Consider the following 9,609-nt stretch of genomic DNA (forward strand, 5'->3'; position numbering starts at 1 on the left):
ACAGCCAGCCTTAATGAGTCTTTTAGGTTAGAGGTGGAACTCCACGCACCTGGTGATTTTGCCCAAGCCATGAATTTAGCTCGAGCACTGGAAACACGACAAAAAGTAAAAAGTTGGAGGACAGTTTGGCAAGGGGGACGGAACACTTCCACTGGTTGGCAAGGGGCGTGGAACACTTCACCTCATGTGACCTTTCCAGCAGTGGACCCGCCCAGACATAATCCAATTACTACTTTTGAAGCAGTTACTAGCAAACCACCAGATCAATATAAACAAAAATTAACAAGTTTGGAGATGACTGACTGTAGGGAAAAGAATCTTTGTTACACCTGTGATGAACCGTACAGGGCAGGCCACCAATGTAAACGGTTGTTCAACACCTTCAACTATAGATCCTTCCCTACCCAACAGCCATGGTTTTAGTTGCCAATGGAGAGAAAGTCTCCAGCTATGGGATCAGCATAGTGGTAAAGTTTTCAATTGGTATGACTCCCTTGCATTTAGAATTTTTTGTCATACCTTTAGCTGGTTTTGACATGGTACTCGGAATTAAATGGTTGCAAACCTTGGGCCCAATTTTGTAGGACTTCTCTAATTTAACTTTGAGTTTTGCAATGAGCGGACACCAAGTACTATTAAAGGGCCGTCAAGTTGAAATGCCACCTCACATTCATATCCTCCAGAAATAGGACCACCCGGATAGCACTTTAGAAAAGCTCCTAGACGAGTTCTCGGACCTGTTCCAAGAGCCTTCAAGGCTGCCTCCCTTGAGGCATAGTGATCATCGGATATGTTTAAAACCTGACATAGATGAGGTGATGGTCAGACGATACAGGTATGCACACCTACAGAAAGATGAAATAGAACGGCAGTGTCAAGAAATGCTACAACAAGGCCTTATTTGCAGTAGTCGTTCCCCATTCTGTTCACCAGTTCTCCTCGTTAAGAAACATGATGGCATATGGAGATTTTGTGTCGACTATAGGGAATTGAATGCTGGTGTGCTATCGCAGGAAACCAAAAATAAAACCTATACTTCTAAAAATATATGTACTAGTGTGAGTAAAGATTGTTCCCACGAAGAGTGATTAGTCTACTTTTATGCTCCATGAACAAGGATGTGGGGGGGGGGGGGGGGGGGGGGGGGGGGGGGGGGGGGTGTTAAGCACCTAGCCAATACTACCCAAAAGACCGGCCTGTTAGGAGTGGAAGACATAAGTACTTAACCCAGGACCATAACATCACACCCCACCTTCACGAGCCGACGACCACGGCTGCATAACGACACTGGCCCAACCTGGTGGCCTACTCTAGCGGCGGCCTACTCCTAGTGCCCCTTCGCAGTTCTCCAAGTCGCCCCCTCCGCTAGGTCACCCCTTCCAAACCTACCAGTAATTTTAATCCAGCCTTTGCGTGCCCCGGGACTCGAACTCGCGACGTGGGAGCCCGATCTGATACCAAATGTTAAGCACCTAGCTAATACTACCCAAAAGACTGACCTATTAGGAGTGGAAGACATAAGTACTTAACCCAGGATCATAACGGGGGGGGGGGGGGGGGGGGGGGGGGGGGGGGGGGGGTTGAGTATAACGAAAATTTTTTTAAGAAAAACAATGAAGAAACAAATTCAAATTAAAAGAATTGAAATCAATTAAAAGAACAAACCTTGGTCTAAGTCAACATCCACCATAGCAATTTCACAACTGATCATCGATGCAAGCATATATCAATTCGCACTTGAATATTTACCGTTGGAACTATCTTCCTATCTCTCCTTTCATAGCTAATTATAAAACAAGCGATCCAATTAAACCTAACTACAAAAGAACCCAAGACAAGCACTAAAGGTTTAATCAAGTATCAACCTTAAGAATTAGAGAGATCGATGAAGCTAAATAACACAAGCACAAGCGGCTGCATTTAATTTAGTCCAGTGTTCTTTTCAAGATCTAATAATTCTTAATGCAGAAAATCATCAAATCTCGATTGCTTCATAGGTAAAAGCGACCAAACAATTATGGATTTGACATCTAACCTAGCAGTAGACTGCAATGAGTAATAAACTAGTAGGCCTCCTAGTGATTAAAAGAGACAATCATGACAGAAAATTATAGAAAAACATCGGATACTCAAAGCATAAATTGAATGATGAAAACAAATCAGATCTCACAGTTGTATTGATACCGAGGCTTCAATTTCCTTTGACCAAGTCTGAAAGTTTAGCCACATAGGGCCATGAAGAAATCTGAAGGAAAAAACTAGATAAAAGAGAGAGGACAAGCTGGAGAAGAGAAAATGAGGTCAAGGGCACCAAACTCCTTTTCTCCTTTTTATTCTCCTTCTTTCTTCAGGTTTAGGGTTTTTCTTTTCGTGCATCCAGTCTGGGTCATAATGCACGTGCCGTGACTTAAAACCTAGTTTGGACCTAGATGCAGCCGTATTTCTCAAAATTAAAAACATAAAAGTTGTAGAAATTTTTCTTGGAATTCCATATCATCTTGAATCATCTCCTTCCATCAGAGCTCAGATGAGAGAGTTATGCACAAATTATGAAGTAATGTCAAAACTGTCCAGAATCGCCCAATTAACTTCGTTTTGCACTTAACGCTTCCATTTGCATCCTAAATCAAAATATAAGAATAATGAGTATATTTAGGCACCAAATAATTATAAAAGCCTCAGTATTAAGGGATAAAAATATGACATTTTGCATTCTCATCAAATTCCCCCACAGTTAGCTTTTGATTGTCCTCGGGCAAAACTCAAATTTACTTGCCCAAAAACACCAAGGTTGTAATGCTATCAACAAAAAACAACCAAAATATTCCAAACTCATAACATATCATGAACAAACATTCTTAAACAACTTACAATTACTTAGTAAGAATTTTCATTCAAAGATGGAGTAAACTAAATAAGTAGACCCTCACTGAAATAAACACTCGACTCTCATGTGTTTGAAGGGTATGTGTTTCTCTCAAATTCATTCCAATGAAAATGATCTACATAGGCTTGCATATCTTCTCATTCTCCACCACTCAGATCACATGCATAACACAAATCATAAGGAATTTTTAAGGGTTGTAACGTGGTTTAGGATCGAGGTGGGAAATATTTGGGAATGTAGCTCAAAAGCCATCGAAACTAGTGGAGCAAAAGAGAATCAACTCAAGCTCGAATATATTAGACATGTAAAACCAATCACTCCACTCAGCATCTTCTTCAATTTGTATCTATCTCGTATACATAGACCCCTTTCTTTGAAATTTAGATGGAATTATGAACATGGACAGTTTGTAACTTTAAAAACCATTCCCTCGATCACTTCCTTTCTTCTTTTCTTTTTCTGTTCACCTTTTTTTTAACTAACAATGGAGCTCATGAATTGAGGATGAAAACTTGTTCCATTTCTCCAGTCATAGCCATACCACAAATCCGGACACCCCCACACTTATTTCTTGCACACGCATACGAACCATAATGATGAACAATGCTCCACTAGCTCTACGGCTTGGGCAAAGTTTTTTTTTTCAGGTTTAAAGCTTGTAACATGGGTTAAAAAAAAAACAATAAAGCTCAAAGGGGTTTTCAACAAAAGGAAAAAAAATTAATTAAAAGGTAGGCTATTTGGCTTATGTAGCTTATAAAAAAGAGGGCCTTAATCATGTTCATGCATGCATGTATCAATATGACCTCAAAGAGAATCAAGGCAAATTCTAGAGAAACAAATCCATGGAATAATATCTCTCATGAAATAAAATAGTGAGACTGATATGGATGTCTACCAAATTTAGTCACTACCATCTTCAAAGAAAATAACTAGACTAATTCATTCTCAGTTGGAAGATTACTTATTCAATCATGTTATGAATCTTTCAAGAGCCTAATTTAGTCTGGCTCATGACATACAAAACCAAAAATCATTAAAAACCACAAAAACAAAGATTTTTTTTTTTTAAACAGAATTGAAACACAACCTAAATCCCCTCCCCCGCACTTAGGACTTACATTGTCCCCAATGTAAGGTGAAATTTAAAGAGAAGGCACAAATAACCACAATATAAATGCAAAAAATAAAGAGAAAAATGAACAAACTCCCCTTGGGTTGCCTCCCATGTAGCGCCTTTGTTTATTGTCATTGGCTTGACTCAATGCTTCTATAATTATGGGTCATCCCACACATAGTATTTGGCATCACTCTTGACCTTATGGTTTTGAGCCCTATAAAAACCAAGAGGTAACATATTAACAACCAAAAAATTTACAATATTCGTATACCAAGGTAATGTCACACTCGTGGCGACCAATTGCTTATCAGGGAACGTTTCCTGCAAATGAAGTTCATCCTATACATGATTTTCTTCTTGCGGTGCACTAAGTGTATTGAAGATGGTCACTGGTACTTGATAGATGCCATATTCTGACATGAGAACTAGGTTAATTATAATAGAATAACCTTTATAATTGTGTTATAGGTGGTTACTTATCGGTTTTCAAATGAAATGAGCATTTATTGAATTTGGCATTAATCACTGTCGATATTGCATATTTCTCTCTCCTGAATTATATTTCATTATTTTTTAGTCTTATTTCTTCCTGAAATGCTTTTTATAGATTCAATTATGGAATTTCAGGAGAATTTGGGTGGAGAAGAAGATATTTACCAAAATGCCCTTAGTGAAATGGAGGTAATTTCTAGGGCAAATCGTTTTAAAATAAGAAAAATCATATTTAAAAGGGGGAGAAGCGTCGAATAGGGGAGGAAGGCAGCGTGAAGAGAAGGAAAAATGGAGACCAAAAATAGGGGAGGACCCGAGAGGAGTTCCCCACCATCGTTCGTCGGGCCAATACCCTCCGCCGTTCCACCGTCATCCACCGCCGTCCACTGCCGTCCAGCAACCGAGAACAAACCCGAGGAGAGCTCGAGAGAGTCTCCGTCGAGGTGAGTTCGACAGTCGTCACTCGCCAGTCCGAGAAGTGATCCGAGAGGGCTTCTCCGGTGCCAACTCCGCTTTCCGACCATCCTCCGGCGTCGTTTACATATTCCGACCAGTCCCGGAGCCATTCCGACTCCAACCGAGACTCGAGAGAGCCAGTTAGAGAACGTCAGCTCTGTTTTGCTCTTCGCCGGACGTTACCTCCGTCCGTTGGCTTCTAACCGTCGTCGCCGGCGTCGTCTCTACCTCCGGCCACTCACTATTGCTACCCGACGCCACCAATTTCCAGAAATTGCAGCACCCGTGAGAACGAGTTGCTGCCCGAGCGAGAGGAGGAAGAAGGGGAGTAATTCATCATTATTGAATTTAATTTTTCATATAGTTTGAACTTAGGTTTTGAATGTTAATTGAATCTGATTTGATAATTAAGGTTTATTTAAGATTTGTTTTCTTGATATTTGATTAAATTAGCTAATTAGGGTAAGATTATAATTGAGGTTGGATTTTGGTATTTTAATCCAACTTCTGTCTTTAACTCTAGGCGCCCAAGAGGGGCTAGATGCAAGGATTGAGAAATTGGATTCGTGATTATGTGGCACTCGAGAGAGGCACAAATCACGGTAAAATCCAGAGTTGACGTTTCTTGTTGTGCAAGTAGTTAATTAGATTATTGTTTGATAATTTAGGATATAATTAGTGTTTAGTTCAGATTAATTCATCATATTTGGTTAGGCTAGTTGACTGAAGAATACACAAAATTCAATCCTTCCTGTGGATATGACCCTCGCTTACCGCTATTACATGAACGATTCGTATGCTTGTGAGGTATTAAAGCCGATGTAACTAAATTCTACATCAAGTTTTTGGCGCCGTTGCCGGGGAGGCACGTATTAGGCGTATTTCTTTGTTCTCCGTAGTCTTAGGTTAGATTTATTTTATTTTATTTATTTATTTTTTTTGGAATTATTTTTGTTTCTTCTAGTTAGTTCATATTTTTAGTAGCAAGTTTGTTAGCTTAATTTGATAGTTCCTTTTATTTATTTTTGTCTTTTTATGCACGGGCGCCGCTCCCTAGGTGGACCATTAGCTCCCTTTGTTGAAGAGGTAGAACATATTTGTAGGAAAACACCCGAAGTCAAGTTAGGAGCTACTATGGCCAATCAGGGCGAACCATTACAGTTACCTGCAGCAGGTGACCGTAGAGCCCTGAGGGATTATTCTATCCCATCCCACTTCACATCATCTTCTTGCATTATATTGCCACCCACTACTGCCGCCAGTTATGAGTTGAAACCGGGTGTGATCCAACTCCTCCCTACATTCTATGGGTTGGAGAAGGAGGACCCATATTACCACATCAAGGAATTCTTAGATATTTGTGCAACTTTTAAATTCCAGAATTTTTCAGATGACTCTATCCGGTTAAGACTTTTTCCATTTTCACTTAAGGATAAGGCCAAGTCTTGGCTTAATTCCTTAGAGGTGGGCAGCATTACTTCATGGGACACATTAGTCACGAAATTTTTGTCCAAGTACTTTCCCATTCAGAGAACTATAGCCCTCAGGAGAGAAATCTCCAACTTTATGCAGCAGGAGGGTGAACACTTTTATGAGGCTTGGGAGAAATGGAAGGATTTGATCCGTAAGTGTCCGCATCATGGGTTTGAGAAATGGCATTTAGTGCAATACTTTTATCAAGGTCTTACACCTCAGGTTAGATCCATGGTAGATGCAACGAGTGGTGGGAGTTTGATGGGTAAGAGTGCTAGTGAGGCGTGGGACTTCTTTGAAACGTTGAGTGATCAATCTCAGCAATGGGGTTCATCATTTAATGTTGATAGGAGATCCCACGAAGCCAAAAGAGGGGGTCTTTACGAGGTTAGTGAAATACCCATGCTCATGGCCAAGATTGAAGGGTTGACTAGAAAAATTGATGCCCTTATGGTGTCCAAGAGTTCACCCTCTCCTAACCCATCTACTGTCTGTGCCATATGCTCTGGTTCATCTCATCCCACACAAATGTGTCTATCTAGTTCATCCTACCCAGAGCTCATTGAGGACTTGAATGTAGTCCAGAATTTTCATAGACCGAACCGGAACGATCCTTTTTCAGAAACATATAATCCGGGTTGGGCTAGGCACCCAAATTTCTCATGGTCTAAGGGTCCACAGGTTGGGGGTCCTCCAGGGTTTACTCAACCCCAAGCTCCGCGCCCACACTTCACTCAACAACCATTGATTCCACAAAAACCTTCACTTGAGGATACACTTCAATTATTCATGCAGAATACACAGTCCTCCATTGCTAAACTTGAAATGTAAGTGAGTCAGTTGGCCAGCCACATGAGTGAACAAGCACAAAATAGACTCCTGAGTCAAACCATTCCTAACCCCAAAAGCACACATGAGAGTGACTTGAGTTCCAAACCCCACCATGAGCAAGCCAAAGCCATAACCACCCTTAGGAGTGGTCGTGAGTTGAACAATGGGGTAGGGACCACTAAGTCTAAGTAGTCAAAGGATGATAATGGGGACACATCATTGAGTGAAGAACCTCCAAGTTCTCCATCAACAGCCAAGCAGATCCCTAACCAAGTCCCATTAGCTCCTTATCCGCAGAGGTTATCGGGCCCACCTAGGAAAGGAGATAGCATGCATGAAACGTTGGAACTGTTTAGTAAGGTTCACATTAACATTCCACTTCTTGATGCTATTAGGCAAGTGCCTGCCTATGCACGATTTTTGAAAGACCTTTGTACACAGAAGAGAAAACAACATGTTAACAAAAAGGTCTTTCTTATTGAGAATGTAAGCTCAATTCTGAAGCATAACACTCTTCATAAAGTTAAAGATCTTGGATGTCCCACAATTTCATGTGTCATTGGTGAACATACCATCCAGAGAGCTCTTCTTGACTTAGGGGCAAGTGTGAATTTGCTTCCTTTCTTTGTGTACCAACAATTAGGTTTGGGGGAATTGAAGCCTACTCTCATCACACTTCAACTAGCTGACCGTTCTGTCAAGATACCACGAGGAATAGTTGAAGATGTTTTGATAAAAGTGGACAAATTTCTGTTCCCGGTTGATTTCATTGTTCTTAATACAGAACCAGTAGTCAATGTGACCAACCAAATTCCTGTCATCCTAGGACGTCCCTTCTTAGCCACATCTAATGCTATCATTCATTGTAAAAGTGGTGAGTTGGAATTGTCTTTTGGAAATTTTAAGGTCTCATTGAATGTATTTAATGCCGGGCACCACCCACTTGAGTCTGATGATCTGAGTCCTGCATTTAATATAGAAACTGTTATGCTTGATAACGAATCCACTCTTGAACCTTTTGAGTCTTGCATAACATCTTTAGACATGGACTATTTTGATGAGGAAACATATTTCCGAGAGGTTAATTCTTTACTCAATTCTGTACCTCTGTTGGAGGAAGCTTATGAGGTTATCACAACTGGATCACACCCTGAGCGAGCATATGCATGCACTGTCGTTCTATTTCATCTTTCTGGATATGTGGGTAATGATAAGGCCGCACCACTACTGGATCAGTTCCCAACTTTAAACGAATGCGGTGATCGCAATGACGCACTGGTGGTAGACCTGTAGGGTCATTAAATAAATCCGCAAATGCTGTAAGTAAAGGAGCTAACTGATCATCACTCGTGTGTTGAATATGCAAAGTGTGAAGTGCGTAAGGGACCTGTGCCACAATGCCTTGTAATGTAATCTGGCCCTGTGGTGCTGAAAATGTCATAGTCCGAGCCTGAAAGTCCCATAATATCGGTCCTAATAACTGGAGCCATTTGACCCCGAGCACCAAATCAAATCCAGCCAATGGAATGACTAGTAAATCTGCCTGAAAGGAATGCCCCTCAATGGTGAAAGGGGTGTTAGCACATAACCCCACGCTAGCAATTTTGGCCCCATTGGCCACTGAAACTGAGAGACCCCTTTGTTGTTGAATTTCCAATCCCAATTGTTGCGCGGCTGGTTCACTGATAAAATTATGTGTGCTGCCCGAATCAACTAAAGCAAGTAGCATGAGATGATGTAACCTGGCCTTTACCTGCATGGTATTAGAACTACGCAGGCCATGCATGGCATGGAGGGAGAGCTCTACTTCCTGTTGTACCTCTTCCACAATTTCATTTTCAAGAAGCTCTTCTGAATCTTCTTCCAATAATTTAATACTGAATAAACATTTACAGGTATGTCCGAGCAAGAATTGTTCGTCACAATTAAAACATAGGCCCTTTGCCTTTCGAGCATCCATTTCCTGTTTAGTCAAAAATTTTACGTGGCATAGAGTGGGGAGGAACATTAGTAGCCTGATCTGCTCGGTTAGGGGCAGAGGACCCAAAACGTGGACCAGATGCAGTACCCTGTGTTCCGTTTTGCCAAAATGGTTTTCTTTGTAAAGACTCTTTTAGAACTCTCTGTTTGTGCTCCACAGCCCTGGCATAATTCATTGCAGAGTCCAAATTTGTTGGACCCAGTAATTCCGCTTCCAATCTGACTGCCTCTGTCAATCCAGCATTAAAAATCTGAACATGTAGGTGAGGAGGAACAAATTCACTAGCTCTGGCCAACCTTTCTTGGAACGTTTTTTGGTAAACCTCTAAGGTGTTTGTAGTTGATCAATTCCCCCACTGGGTTGCTGCTA

General features: G+C 41.1%; 1 non-coding gene across 1 annotated transcript; it reads right to left on the minus strand.

The window, feature by feature from the left end:
* Positions 1 to 6,494: 6,494 nt before the first annotated feature.
* LOC137937903 (small nucleolar RNA R71) lies at positions 6,495 to 6,601 on the minus strand. The gene has a single exon (XR_011109690.1). It is a non-coding gene; the product is annotated as a small nucleolar RNA R71 (small nucleolar RNA).
* Between the last annotated feature and the right edge of the window lie 3,008 nt (positions 6,602 to 9,609).

The sequence above is a fragment of the Aristolochia californica genome, unplaced genomic scaffold (genome assembly GCF_029961685.1).
Source record: "Aristolochia californica isolate CCGP_79_NKW_82.1479 unplaced genomic scaffold, dmAriCali1.0.hap1 SCAF_7, whole genome shotgun sequence".
NCBI classification, from domain to species: domain Eukaryota; kingdom Viridiplantae; phylum Streptophyta; class Magnoliopsida; order Piperales; family Aristolochiaceae; genus Aristolochia; species Aristolochia californica.